Consider the following 15378-nt stretch of genomic DNA (forward strand, 5'->3'; position numbering starts at 1 on the left):
AAAAAAAATCTAACCCTGCCATTCCTTTATTAACTAAGTTTATATCATACTCTAAGTCCTTTGTTGTCATTTCAATAATCTTCATAACATCTTCACCAGGTAGATTCCATCTCAAGAAACCACTTTCTCTGCTCACCTCTCAGAAGCAACCTCTCATCCATCCAAGTTTCATCAGAGGCAGCAAGTCAGTCTTCATCCTCAGGCTCCACTTCTACTACTAGTTCTCTTGCTATTTTCACCACAACTGCAGTAAAGTTGTGAACCCTTCCAAGTCATCTGTGAGGATTAGAATCAACTTCTTCCAAACTCCTGTTAATGTTGGTATTTTGAACTTCTTTAGATGCTACTCAAAACATTGGTGTTTCCATGAATAACCAATGTTTTGAGTAGCATCTAGAACCCTAGAAAGGTGAACCCTTTCTAGGAGGTTTTCAATTTGCTTTGCCCAGATCCATCAGAAATTACTATCTCGGCAGCTGTAGATTTAGGAAATGTATTTCTTCAATAATAAGACTTGAAAGTCAAAATTACTCCTAGAGCCATGGGTTACAGAGTGAATGTTGTGTTAGCAAGCATAGAAACAACAGTAATTTCATTGTATGTCTCCATCAAACCTTGTGGGTGACTAGGTGCATTGTCAATGAACAACAGTATTTTGAAGGGAATCTTTTTTTTTTTTTTCCCCTGAGCAGAAGGTCCAACAGTGGGCTTAAAATATTCAGTAAACCATGTTGTGAACAGATGTGATATCATCCAGGCTTTGTTTTTCCATTTATAGAGCACAGGCAAAGTAGATTTAATTCTTAAGGGCTCTAGAACTTTCGGAAGAGTAGGAGAGCATTGGCTTCAACTTGAAGTCAACAGCTGCATCAGCCCCTAGCAAGAGAATCAGCCTGTTCTTTGAAGCTTTGAAGCCAGGCATTGACTTCTCCTCTCCAGCTATGAAAGTCCTGGATGGACTCTTCTTCCAAGAGAAGGCTGTTTTGTCTACATTGAAAATGAACCGTTGAGTGTAGCCACATTGATGAACTATGTTAGCTCGATCTTCTGAGTAACTTGAGCTTCACCCTGCACTTGTACATCATGGAGACGGCTTCCTTCCTTAAACCATGTGAACCCACCTGTGCCAGCTTCAGCCTTTCCCCCCCAGCTTCCTCACTCCTCTCAGCCTTCACAGGAGCAATGAGAGGCCCTTGCTCTGGGTCAGCCTTTGGCTCAAAGGAATATTGTGGCTGGTTTGATCTTGTACCCAGACCACTAAACCTTTCCCGATATCAGCAATGAGGTTGTTTCACTTCATCTTCCTGTGTTCACTGGAGTAGGCTTTTTTCCTTAAAGAACTTTTCCTTTGCAATCACTACTTGGTTAAGAGTTTTTCACAAGAGGCCTAGCATTTTGGCCTATCTCTGCTTTCAACATGATTCATCCGTAGATGTATTTTTTTTTCTTTTTTAGATTTATTTATTTATTTATTTATTTGAGAGAAAGAGAGGGAGAGAGAGACAGAGAGCACGAGTGGAGGGGAGGGGCAGGGGCAAAAGCTGACTTCCCTCTAAGCAGGGAGCCAGATGCAGGACTCGATCCCAGGATGATCACGACCTGAGCCAAAGGCAAGCGCTTAACCAACCGAGCCACCCAGGCGCCCCCAATCACTAGCTTTTTATTTGAAGTGAGTGCAACTCTTCCTGTCACTTGAACACTTAAAGGCTATTGCATGATCAATAACTGATCTAAATTTGATATTACTCTGTCCCAGGAGATAGGGAGGCCCGAGGAGAGGAAGAGAGATGGCGGAATGTCCTGTTGGTGGTGTGGTCAGAACACACACAACGCTTACGAGTTAAGTTTGCCATCTTATACAGGCACGATTTGTAGTACTCCAAAACAGTCACGATAACAACATCAAAGATCACTGATTTCAGATCACCGTAACAGATAAAATGATAATGGAAAGTCTGAAATATTACAAGAGTTAGCAAAACGTCTGAGCAAATGCTGTTCAAAAAATGGCACTGATGCTGGTTTGCCATAATCCTTCAGTTTGTAAAATAAAATAAAATAAAATGCAACATCTGCAAAGCAATAAATAAATAGAGCAAAGCACACTACAATGAAGTGTGCACGTACATTCTTTTCAAGGGCATGTGCAACAGTCACCAAAATAGAGGATACACATTCACCTAAAACAAGTTTTGATAAGTTTGAAAGGGTAGAAAGAAAACACAAATTAGAAATATCAAGGATGGAAGAGCAAATATCATTATAGAGTTTACCAACATTAATAGGTTAATGAAGAAAATTACAAAGAACTTTGTGCCAATCAATTTGAAAACTTAGAGGTCATGCACAGATTCCTTGAAAAAATATAATTTATCCAAAACGGACGCAAGATAAGATAGGAAAGCTGAGCGCCCTTTTACTATTAAAGAAATTATTTAATCAAAGATATTCCCACAAATAAAAGTCCAGGCCCAATTGAAATTCCATCACACATTTAAAGAAGAAATAATACCTTTCTTAAACTCTTTAAGAAAATAGTAGAAGAGAAAACACCTCCCAGCTCATTTTATGAGATCAACCTGACAGCAAATCTGAGCTAATATTATAAGAAAGATGATCAAGTAAGGTCTCTCATGACGATAGATACAAATATACTTACAAAATATTATTCAGTGGAATCTAGTGACATATAATAAGGGGACATAGACACAGATATAGACAGATATAAAATCTGAATTATACAATAAGGATAATATATGACCAATTGAACAAGGTTTGTTCAATAATCAAAAATCAATCAGTGTAACTCATAACTCGCTACGTTAAGAGAATAGAGGAGAAAAACGATATGATCATCAAATATGGACTGAAAAAGTGTTTGATGAGATTTAACATTCATGATTTTTAAAAAAATCTCCACAAATCTCCTCAATCTGATAATTGCATCTATTGGAATAATAACAATTAATATACAATGATAAAAGACTCTGTGTTTCTGCCTAAAAATTAGAAACAAGGCAAGAATATGTGCTTTGGGGCACCTGGGTGGCTCAGTCAGTTAAGTGTCTGCCTTCAGCTCAGGTCATGATCCCAGGGTCCTGGGATCAAGCTCCACATCAAGGAGCCTGCTTCTACCTCTCTCTCTGCCCCTACCTACCCCCCACCAGTGTGCACTCTCTCTCTCTCTCAAATAAATAAATAAAATCTTTTAAAAAATAGTATCTGCTTTTACTGTTTCTATTCAACGTTGTGCTGGAAGTCCTAGCCAGTGCTCTAAGTCAAGAACAAGAAATGACGCGTATGCAGATTGCAAAGGAGGATGTAAAACTGTGGTATTTGCAGACTGCATAATTGTGTGTGTTGGAAGCCTCATGAAATCTTAAAAAGAAAGACAACTGATGGGCGCCTGGGTGGCTCAGTGGGTTAAGCCGCTGCCTTCGGCTCAGGTCATGATCTCAGAGTCCTGGGATCGAGTCCCGCATCGGGCTCTCTGCTCGGCAGGGAGCCTGCTTCCCTCTCTCTCTCTCTCTGCCTGCCTCTCCATCTACTTGTGATTTCTCTCTGTCAAATAAATAAATAAAATCTTTAAAAAAAAAAAAAAAAAAAGAAAGACAACTGATCATTGAATTTAGAAAAGTCCTAGGATACTACATCAATAAACAAAAATCAATTATATATATAAATTAGCATTTTACCTCATATAGAAAAATAAAAATTAAAAAATGAAATTTTAGAAATGCCATTTATATTAGCATTAAAAATGCTATTATATCATTAAATAAATATTTATATCATCAAATATTATATTATATCATAAATAAATAATAATATAATATATTATATTTATATATAATATAAATTATATGATATATAATATATAAATATATATTTATATAATATATAAATATTATAACATTAAATAAATTATTAAATATAAAAAATAGATCTATACAGGTATCTCTGTTTCCTCATCCATGAAATCAAGATGATGGCGATCCTTCTCTCATATAGTGGTTGTGAAGGTTAAATGAATGAATACTTAAGAGTTCTGCCAGGCAGGTCGTAAGTTCTTTGTAGATAGTAATCAAAACCTCAATGTACATATCAGTTGTAAGGTAAATGGAAGTTGTGACATGTTGTCATGTGACATGTGACAAGTTGTCTTCTCACAATGAGAAGTCTTTCCCGTTCCACAAATAAGGAATATGTGATTTATTGATTATGCAACTCTGTGTTAAATCTGTGCAAAGTGTGGATCTTGACCAGGAGTATGATGGTACTGAATAAGTTTTTCCAGTAGGGGGAGCTCTGACCAAGCATTTTAAAAGCACAGACACAAGCTTCTGTCTCCGCTTTTGGGATCCAGACTGTCCGTGCCCTAGAATTTGTCCTCCCTTTGCTTCCTTGTGTCATGTGAGTGAAATAAAGTATTGCTACAAAATATATTTTTTTCTCCTTAAGCGCAGTCTATTGTAATAAATGAACTTGATTTGGATTTCAGACTTAATTTCTACCAGAGAAAGAATGTATTTATCTTTCATTGGCAAAAAAGTATAGTTTCCTACTTTATAAATATCTAAATTTGGGGATTACAATGGCATCTTTGCTATTTTTTCCTTCTTTGGAGACCACTGTACAGAAGGTTTTACAAAGACTTTCTTGGCCCGAGACTTCAAATTTACCCTTTCGCTTCCATACTCCCTTTATAATTTAAAAAAAAAAAAGAAGAAGGGGCGCCTGGGTGGCTCAGTGGGTTAAGCTCCTGCCTTTGGCTCAGGTCATGACCTCAGGGTCCTGGGATCGAGCCCCACATTGGGCTCTCTGTTCAGTGGGGAGCCTGCTTCTCCCCCTCTCTCTGCCTGCCTCTTTGCTTACTTGTGATCTCTCTGTCAAATAAATAAATAAAATCTTAAAAAAAAAAAAAAAAAAAAGGAAGAAGAAGAACCCTGCCTCCCCCTACCACAGAGACTCTGGAGAAACATGTCTTCATCACCAAGAGCCATTCTTTGTTGTCATGTTTTAATTTTATTAAATTCAAAACATTTTACCAATTTTCTTTTGACTTGCTTTTTACCTGTGTCATCCCTAGAAATGCAGGGCTTTTGTTTTTATTGAGGTATATTTGACAATTAAGAATTATGTATATTTAAGATGTACAATTTGATGTCTATATATACAGTAATCACATTAGAGCTAAGTCACCTATCCATCTCTTCAAATATTTGCCACTTTGTAGGACACATTTATTACTTTATTAATTTTTAAAAGTTTATTATTTTTTTTAGTAATCTCTATACCCATCGGGGCTCCGACTTATGACCCTGAGATCAAGAATCACGTGCTTTTCTAACGGAGCCTGCCAAGCACCCTGGTAGGAGCCATTTTAAGTAAGTTTAATCGATACAGGGAAAAGATAGAATATTCCAACTAAAATTACTATTTCCCAAACCAATCTCAATATCCTAGCATGTGGACTACATATACAGCCTTGTTCCTAAGGCTTACTGCATGGCGCTAGCATTATGAATTTTATATTTTTGTCGTTCATCTCATAGTTGCCCTTGAAGAGCTTGATTTAAAATCAAGTCCATGAAAAGGGACATGTCTTACTAATTTCAGGTTGCTAGGCAACTAGTCTACTGGGTAGTGTCTGTTCTGTTCCCCAGGAGATTGGGGAGAGTTAGCAGAAAACCTGTACCATTTAAGAACAATACATACATATATGTTCATTTACATATCACAAATGTGTACTTGTGTTTGTATATTTTAACTTTTGGGATTTTTGTTTTGTTTTGTTTTTGTTGTCTTGTTTTTTTGGAGAGAGAGAGAGCATGCGTGGGGAGGGCCAGAGGGAGAAGGAGAGAGAGAATCTCAGGCAGGCTCCAGGCTCAGCACGAGATGGGGGGCTCCATCCCACCACCCTGAGATCACAACCTGAGCCAAAACCAAGAGTCACATTCTTGTCCTACTGAGCCACCCAGGTGGCCCATATTTGTATGTTTTAAAAAGAACTATTTCTAGGAAAACTGTTTAAACTGCAGAATTTGTGTTGTCTTATTTTTCCAAGGAAACTCCCTACTCCATCTTTTAGTCTTATTAAGACAAGTAAAATTAATATTTAGAATTCTAGTTTAGGGAAATGAACGAATGTCAACCGTATATTTTCTCTCTCATTCCCTGAAGTTTTTTGTATAGGATCTAAGTTTTTCTTAAAATTAATATCAAAACCAAATATTTTTCTTACTGTCTTACCAACTGATAATCATTATTATCACTGTATGCATTTAGGGTTGCAAGGTCAGAATTCTCGAAGTTGATAAGGTCCTGTAGGGTACCTTGCCTCTAATTATATGTACTTAATTTAGAATGATTACTTTGGTGTGTAATCTGAAAACCATTTAGAGTTATGGGTTTCTTATGTCATCTATTTTTACTTCTTAAAATAAGAATTTAAAAATGTACCCATTATTAAAATAGCTGAATATAGAATACTTAATTAGTATATCTAATCACTTTATTTAATAGATCAGAGAATATCAAGACAAAATTAGTCCAATTATCTTTCCAAGCTAAATTTTCTCAATCATATGTCATACTCTCACCAAGTAATTGCCAGAAATAAAAACTAGATAACATACGAACTTTTCCCACAAATATTTGGGACAAATATTTTCCATAAAAATTCAGTATTATTTTATTTTAAAGTATTATAGCTTTCATATGAATCCCTAATTCATTTATATTATCTATTAGTTGATTTATTCATTCATTCATTTAGTCATCGCAAATTAACCACTACCTGCCACTGTTCTAGACTCTAGAGATGGAGATACAATAGTAAACATGAGGTTGTTCTTTTTTTTCTCCTAAGGTCAAAAACTTTTCTGATGCCTCCTTAGAGCTTCAACGCTTTAAAATAGCTTAGCATCTAAGTTCACATGAGCTGCATTTTTCGGAGGTTTACCAGGATGAAACTCGTTTTGTAGCCTTTAGCAGCCTCACGGAGGCATTTCTGTCTGGCAGTCAGCTCCCCATCAGGACTGATTCAGAAATCCAGGCCCTTTAAGTCTGGTGGCTTTGTTTCCTGCGGCCCCGGGCTCTTTGCCTCTAGCCCACAGAGGATGGCAAAGCACATTCATTTAAATGCCTTGACCAGAAGCAGCCCTTGTGACTTCTCTTGTGCTGCTGGTGAGCATTGGAGCAAGGAGGGGAGGAGGCTAGGAAACATTGTCCCAGCCGAAGCCACCCTACAGCCACCCTTCACCCTACAGCCGAAGACACCCCTGTAGTCCTATTCTTAAATAGTGCTTAATACTTAAGTCTTCCAGAGATGGTCTCCCTCTACCTGTTGGTTTTTTATTTATTTATTTTTTTAAATATATGTAACAAAAGTTACTAAGTTTCTAAACAGTGATTCTCTTTGGAGCAATGCTGGTCCTACTGTCCTGGTTGGTCCTACTGGTAAACATCACTTTCATCAGGCTGTGATTCTCAGAACTTGCAGCTAAAAAAATCTAAGCTTTTTACTGAGTTAAACTAAAAATGGCTAGCATTAACATTACATAGAAATTAGCATAAAATTAACTTGTGCACAAAATTGGAATTATAGGGGTCCATGGGTGGCTCTGTCAGTTAAGCTTTCTACTCTTGATTTTGGCTCAGGTCATGATCTCAGGGTTGTGACATCAAGCCCTGCGTTGGGCTTTGTGCTCCGGGTGGAGTCTGCTTGAGATTCTCTCTTTCTCCCTCTAACCTCCCCCAACACGTGCTCTCTCTCTCAATAAAATCTTAAAGGAAATAGGAATTCCAAAATTTAAGCACACAGTCTTTTTTTTTTTTTTAAGATTTATTTATTTATTTGATAGACAGAGATCACAAGTAGGCAGAGAGGCAGGCAGAGAGAGAGAGGGGGATGCAGACTCCCTCCTGAGCAGAGAGCCTGATGCAGGGCTCAATCCCAGGACCCCAAGATCATGACCTGAGCCAAAGGCAGAGGCTTTAACTCACTGAGCCACCCAGGTGACCCTAAGCACAGTCTTAATCAAAGGTTTACTTTCCTAAATGTTTGTTGGTTCCAATATATTTTCATTATGTTTTTCCTGGGTTTTGGTCTCTGTTTTTAGAGAGCTGATGATTTCTGTTAACTTCCTTTACCTGAATCTCAAATCTTTTTTATGGAAACAAACCAAACAAATGTAAAAAGTCGCTCAGAGCTAAATGTAAATTACAATGGTTGGGAAGATTTTTCAGCTTCTAAGAAGAAACTCGACTTGACACTGCTGAAGCGGAAAGAGGACTTCTCATCTCAGAGAATACGAAGCTTCCAAACAGTGAAGGTGCGTAGGATTCACGCCAAGGTTGGGTCTTCAGAGGGTCAGAGGGACCTCAGAAACTGGTTCTCCGGGCCCCACCCTCCTGGCTGTGTGGGTGGTACCTCCCATGGTCACAAGATGGCAGCAACAAGCCCCAGCTGCCACCGTGTCCTGGGGAGAAGCCCCGCTCAGACTTCCTTAGGACTTCTTCCCTTAACACTCTTAAAACTTAAAGGACCTCAGAAAGTTTGTCTTTTTTTTTTTTTTTTAATGTGGGTTGTATTGATGTTTACCAATTTTATAAATTAGAACTGAGAAAATGGAAGCATATTTATCAATTTATTTATAATACAAATAAACCTTTATGTGTTAACATAAATCACCATTTTTATGAAAAAAAAAAAAACAAGAACACTGTTATCTAAAACAAATGTAGTGAGAAGAGTGGAATTGTTTTACATATGTTATAAGGCTCTGTAATGTCTGGCTCAACAGAGAGCAGGTGGGTTCTCATATCTGCTTCTGCACGCCATCGGTGGGGATACCCCACGATGTGCAACCTCTGGAAAAGACCAGGGTAATGTGGGTGCACATGCAAATGACATCTTGGTATTATTATGAAAACAGATCCCACAGGTTCCCTGAAAATGGGGGGTCCTTATATTTTTTTTAAGAGCTAAGAAGCTGTTCCCCAAAGGCCCCCCCCCCCCCCAACTTCCCCCTTGTGATGAATTAACCAGCGCGGGATCACTTGCCTATTTCTAAGGGAAGAGAATCAAATGGGCAGGACTGGCTTATGCCAAGGATTCTTTCGTGTGCATCAGAATCTGTTAAAACAGATCGCTAAGCTCCCAACACCAGGGTTTGTGATTCGAGAATTTGGGGGTGGAACCTAAGAATGTGCATTTCTAGCAATTCCCTTGTAGGGGTGCTGCTGCTTGTCACCGTAGGGCTCCTGTTGTGAGACCCGGACTTGGACCAGTCAGGGAGGTAAGGGGGGGATGCCCAGGCTTCCCGGAACACGCTGGGATGTGGAGGGCAGGGATAGCTTAACAAATTGGGGTTCGGTAACACACAAAAGGGGAGAAGGCTGTTGGTACAACCAACGGCGTTGGCTGTCCTTACATTCTCAGAAAATTCATGGTAGATTCCTCCAAAATAGAGAAACACCTCAACACTGGTCCTGTTAGGTGACTTATCGAGGTCGCTACCAATATTCCAAACTATAGAGAAGCGCAGGGAAAGGGCCCTTTCTATTCCTAGCAGTGGATTTCACTCAAAGAACTAAGAGAATTTGGGAGGTGAAAAGGACCATCAGTGACAACACCCGCTCTGCGCTGTAGAGTGGGAGGAAAGGAGGCGGGAGATGGAGGGGGCCCCACGCCCCCCCAGGCACCAAGAGGTGCTCCAAACCATACACCCAGCCCCAGGGAGCTCGTGTGATCTTTGGAAGTTCTTACTCTGGTCTTCCACGCGGTGGTTGAAGCAAAGAAACCAAAACCAAAACCGAGATAGGAGGAGCAGGTTTCCCTTTATTCTTTTGCAGAGTGAGTAGAGAAATACTTTTGGTCCTAGACAGTGGCCCTGGGGTTACCTTTGCCCAGGAGGCACGTGGCCTGAGGGGGGCGAGGACAGCAGTAGCTGAGGAGAGGTTCTCCTCCGCAGGGAGGGGGCCGGCGCAGTCACTTCCTTGTGTCCAGCGAGGCTCACCAGATGAACAGAGAGGCCCCGGGCGCTCAAAGCCACTTTACAAGGCTACCACTCCCCCGAAGGACCACCCTAGGACAAGGCCCTCCCTTATCCAAACCAAATCCCCCTCCTGTAAACCCACACACGCTAGCTCTTGATTTGGAATGTGTTTAGTCCAAAGTAAGGAGCTTAATAAAAATTTTAAAAGGAATTTAAAAACATACAAAGTTCACCAGCATCGTCTTCTGGGGGTTTTGTTTTGCTTTGTTTTGTTTTCTTCAGGTTAAACTTTCTTATTTTCTTCAACAGCTATTTATAAAACTGGGTAACATCATAATAGAGCTTCTAGGGTCCCCTCGCCCCCCATGGTTGTCACCCTTCACAGGTTAGCTGCAACTTATCAATGTCCTTCTTAAAACGTGACAGTGGTAGTCACTAGACCTGAGGGAAACGGTCTGGATGCGGTTAGCTATCCTAACTAGAGTGGGCACCACGGGCACTTCCTTCCTTATTCTGACCGCTGTGTTTCCATAATGAAGCCTAACTGCCTCTGGCATTTTTGGTTCTCAGGATATATTAGAAGACAAAAGGCTTGATCTTATTCTCTGAAGGTTCTAGCTCCTTTGCCATGGACACTTTCTGGCTCTCTGTATCCAGGATCCACTTTCCTAATCCCTGTGCCGAGTGTCTTGGTGGTTGAAGGGCTTGAGCCAGTAGAAACTTATGAATTATGTTGTGGCCCGGAGGGAGGGAGGGAAAATGTGACCAGATTCTGGGGGATAGGGAGGCAGGAAAGAGGGCAGGAAAGAGGTCTCTAATGAGAAGAGTTTGGGATTGTCAGTATCTGAATGTCTTTGCAGGAGGCGTGCAGAGAAGGGCAGAGACCAACCCAGGCCCCCGGTTGTGACTTTCGGGCTCTGCTTATAGTAGCCCAGTGGGGCTCAGAGGCTGTGCTAGCCCCACTCTCCTTCATAGGTGCACAGCTGAATTTTGAGTGTAAAATATTTATGTCACAACGAGGTTGTCATAATGTTAGAGAGATGCTTCTCAGATAGCATTGGAGCTTATCGCGTGACCCAAGGCAGATGTAAGGATCGCAGAACTTTTAAAGAAAGGTCATGTATTTCTCAGAACTTTTGGTGTATTTCTCAGAACTTTTGGAAGCTTGAGCAGGGTAGTAAGAAGTTTTTCTCAAGCTCGAACCTAGAGGTAAAGGACAGCAGTTAACAGAGTCAAATCATGAATACCTTCTACTATTTAAACACAACAAATACAAACACAATGAAACACACAAGAAACACAACAAAATGGGAATTGTTGACCCAGCGGGATCTCAAAGACTAGTGGAAGGGTTCTTTTTTTTTTTTTTTTTAATGGTTTTATTTATTTATTTGACAGAGACACAGCAAGAGAGGGAACACAAGCAGGGAGAGTGGTAGAGGGAGAAGCAAGTTTCCCCCTGAGCAAGGAGCCCAATGCAGGGCTCAATCCCGGGACCCTGGGACTGTGACCTGAGCCAAAGGTAGAGGCTTAACCAAGTGAGCCACCCAGGCATCCCAGGTAGAAGGGTTCTTATCACCAATCTCCTTTCAAATGGTTCCCAGTTGCCTCAGGTTTCTAAACAAGAAGCAATCACTTTCGTTTCATAATTTAAAACTTTTTTTAAAAAGCTCAAAATGCAGGGATGCTTGGGTGGCTCAGTTGATTAAGTGTCTGCCTTTGGCTCAGGTCACGATAGCGTGTCCTGGGATCAAGCCCTGCATCAGGACCCACATGGAGCTCCTGAATCAGGCTCCCCACTCAGCGGGGAGCCTGCTTCTCCCTCTCCCTCTGCCACTCCTCGCCTGCACAAGTGCCCAGCATTTGTCCTGTGGTAAGCATTTAATAAACCTGATCTATTTTTGATTGGGTACCTCTTATGCATACAGCACTATGTTAAGCACTTTACATAAATTGTTCCATTTAATTCTTCCAACAGCCCTGTGAGGTAGAAATTCTTGTTTGGACGTATGGTTAAGGAAATAGCGTCAGACATGTTGTTCTGGTTGTCACTTGTTCATAAGCAGTAGAAGCAAGACTTCAATGAAGACCCTTGCTCCCAAGACCATTCATGTAGCCCCGGACACTGTGGGAAGCCCACAGTGTCAGAAAATAAACTTGAGGGCTTTTACAGTTTTGCAGAGAGTTGGCTGTACACATGCCCAACAGAGCTTGGATAAAAGAGTTTATACATGTGGGCCCTAGGGAAAACCATGGTTTTGGGAGAGTGGATTCAAGGTTAATGCTTTTTCATTTTGCTGAAGAAAGTACTGCTGCCTCCTGACGGTACCCATTACATCATATTTATACTGTTTTGTAGATGGCGTTCGTTAGGTCAAGGAAGTTCTTCAACTGCATATTTTCATCTTTAATTCCTTCTGCTGCTAACTTTTACAAGTCTGACAGTAAGGATCAGATTTTTCATGATTTGTTCCAGGCCCTGCTTGCTGATCCCATTAGTGTGTGTGTGTGAGAGAGAAAAAGAGACTTTAAAAAACACGTTATGTATATGTTTTAAAGTAATTCTATTTAGAAGTTGATTATTTTGTGGGAAGGACCATCCTAGATAATTCCTTTAGTTTTTCCACAATGTTAGGTGTAATATTGAATTGTCATTTGAAGCATAATGGTCATTACCTTGAGTGAAGGCTATCTTTTATGTTTAAGGTACTCTAAGACCTAAATAAGACTGCTTATAAAATATTACCCAATAATGCTGATACTTCTATTAAATGTTTTATATTATGCACATACATGGAGGCAAATATTATCATTTAAAAATTAACTTTTATAAAATTAGAAGTAGTCTAGGTAGCACTTTCCAACATTTGCAAAATCATAGGCATGGAATTTCAGGACGCCTTGTCCGACTCCCCCCTCCCCTTTTTTTCTGAATCAGAAATTCACAGAAGCAGGAATTCTTAAAACTGAAGCTGACTCAAAGATTTGGCAAATAGGCAAAATAGAAGAAAGTGCAGAACACATGCAAAGAGTGGCTGCTGTACTTAACTACATAGGACATTTATGCCTTCAGCTAGAAAGGATGCCGATCATATTTTTAAAATTAATAATAATAATAATAATAATTATTATTATTTTGAGCAGGCTCCAAGCCCAGCCCAGCCTGGAGCCCAACAGGGGGACTGAACTCACGATGCTGAGATGGAGACGTGAACCGAGATCAAGACGTGAACCGAGATCAAGTGTGGCAGGCTTCACCAACTGAGCCACCCAGCCGCCCCTGATCTTGTCTATTCTTTTTTTAAAGTGCAGGTATGTGAATAATCACAATCAGCGTTGTTATTTCTTCGTATATACGGAAAAGGAAGGATGGATGCATAAAGTTTCCGTTCCTAGCAGGACATCAATTTAATAGGGGAGCAAAACTGTGAATTCTTTTTCTCTGATGGTAAAACGACGGACCCCAGGCTTTTCTCTAGGAGACCAACAGAGAGAGAGACACCGAGGTCTGAGATCACCATCACAGACACTTGAATGACTGTCTTCATGGGAAGCTCGCTGCCCTGATTCACAGCCCGAGCAAATCTGCGCTGTCTCGCGGCTTTCGGCTTACGACAAAATGTGATGTCCACTTCCGGCTCAAATGAAGTTGGGCCCGCGCGCACATCCTGACAGGACCCGTGGGAAGGACTGCTCAAGTTCGGTGTTCCCAGGCTGGACTACTTCAACCATTTTCATGGTTGTCACAGGCTGGGAAGTAACCCTGCAAGGCGAGGGCTGCGAGTTGTGCGTGTGCACGCGCGTGAGTATGGTGTGTGCCCGTGAGTGCGCGCGCTTGTGAGAGCCGGTGTGTGCCCGTGTGCGTGTGTGCACGCGTGAGTGTGTGCTCGTGTGAGCGCGCCGGGCCGGCGGGTCTGTGGAGTTGGCGGTTTCGTGAGTGCGAGCAGGTGGCCGGCGAGGCGGCGGCTCGGGCTGGGGGGCAGAGCGCCAGGTGAGGGCGGCAGGGTGGGGGTGGGGAGGGTGCCCAGCCCGGCCCGGGGGGCGGGGTCGGGCGTCAACCGCTGGGGCGCGGGTCCCCAGCGCGAGAGGGCTCGAGGCCGGCTGGGGAGGCGCCTGCCAGCCGCGCCGGGTCACGTGGCGCGGTCACGTGGCGCGGAGCCGGGCCCAGCGGCGGCGACGGCCGAGGGAGGCGGAGACTCGGCCGAGACGCGGCGGGGGGGGGGGGGGGGGGGCCGGGGGGCGGCGGCGGAGGCGGCGGCTGTGGCGGCGGCGCGGGGCTGCTGGAGGCGGAGGCGGAGAGGCGCGGAGGAGCGCGGGGCCGCCGCCACGGGCGCTAGGAGGTGAGGCGGGCGCGGAGCCGCTGTCACGGGCGTCCGGGGCCGGGCGCTGCCGCCCTCCCGGGCGGGGAGGCGGCGGGCCCCGGCGCCGCCGGGAGCGCCCTCCCGAGCCCCGGCCGGGCGCCGGTCCCTCGAGGTGGGCGCCGGGCCCCCGGCTCCGGCCAGGCCCCTGTGCACGCGCGGGCGGGGGGCGCGGCGGGCGGCGCCGGGCCGGGAGGGCGGCAGCGCGGGGGCTCGGCGGGAGGGCCGGTCCCCGGGCGGGGGGCGGGCGGGCCGCCTTGGGTGGGCTCTCCCGAGGGCGCGGTGGGCGAGGGTGGCGGAGCCCGGGCTCCGGGCGGCGCTGGCTGCTGTTCTGCTGTTTTAGCCTTTTGTTTCAGCGTACAAGAAAATGGGGCGAAATAGAGCTTGGTGTGCGTGTGTGTGTGTGTAAATCAGGAGGCGTTTGGCTTGGAGCCATTTTTTTTTTCTTAATTGTGGAGAGAGAAAATCCCTTAACACGGTTTCCCCGGGGAGACCGGGGCTGTGCTCCTCCTCTTCCTCCCCAACGTCGGGATGGAGTGGATTTCCCTCCCTGCCTCTGCCCACCTTCTCGTCCTCCAGTCTGTCTCCCTCCCTCCTTCTCCTTCCCGCTCCACCTCGGTGAAACCCCCCGAGCGAGCGGGGTGTCTGCAAAGCGGCCCGGTCACCTGTCGTGGCAGCTGCATGGAAATGCTGGCGCTTCTGCTGTCTGGTCTGTGCTTTTTCCTCTGGCAAATCACGGAGATTCCGCTCAGAATACCAACCCTTCCTCTTTTCCCTGCGCTTAAAAACAAAGTGTATGATGCTGGTTCCAAAGTTTGACCCGCTTGGGCAATTGGCGGGGAGAGGTGTCTGCTTTCTCCTGTCACACCACTTCAAGGTTGGAAAGGTGAGGGCCATCTAGCTTTGTGGAAGGAAATGAGGGTGACACAGTCCCACCGGGGATGGATGTGACTTACCTGCTAAATTGCTGTGGTGATCAGAAAGTCTTCTAACACTTCTCTTCTTGGGGACAATCAGCT

The 15378-nt window shown here is 43.5% G+C and overlaps 1 protein-coding gene across 1 annotated transcript in view; it reads left to right on the plus strand.

Moving 5' to 3' along the window:
* The first annotated feature begins 14251 nt into the window (after positions 1-14251).
* The window catches only part of TULP4 (TUB like protein 4), a 224868-nt gene continuing 223741 nt past the window's right edge, over positions 14252-15378 (plus strand). Inside the window, exon 1 of the mRNA XM_059401351.1 lies at positions 14252-14341. The gene's annotated coding sequence lies outside the window, so the exon portion shown is untranslated. The remainder of the gene's footprint in view (positions 14342-15378) is intronic.

The sequence above is a fragment of the Mustela nigripes genome, chromosome 5 (assembly GCF_022355385.1).
Source record: "Mustela nigripes isolate SB6536 chromosome 5, MUSNIG.SB6536, whole genome shotgun sequence".
Taxonomy (NCBI): domain Eukaryota; kingdom Metazoa; phylum Chordata; class Mammalia; order Carnivora; family Mustelidae; genus Mustela; species Mustela nigripes.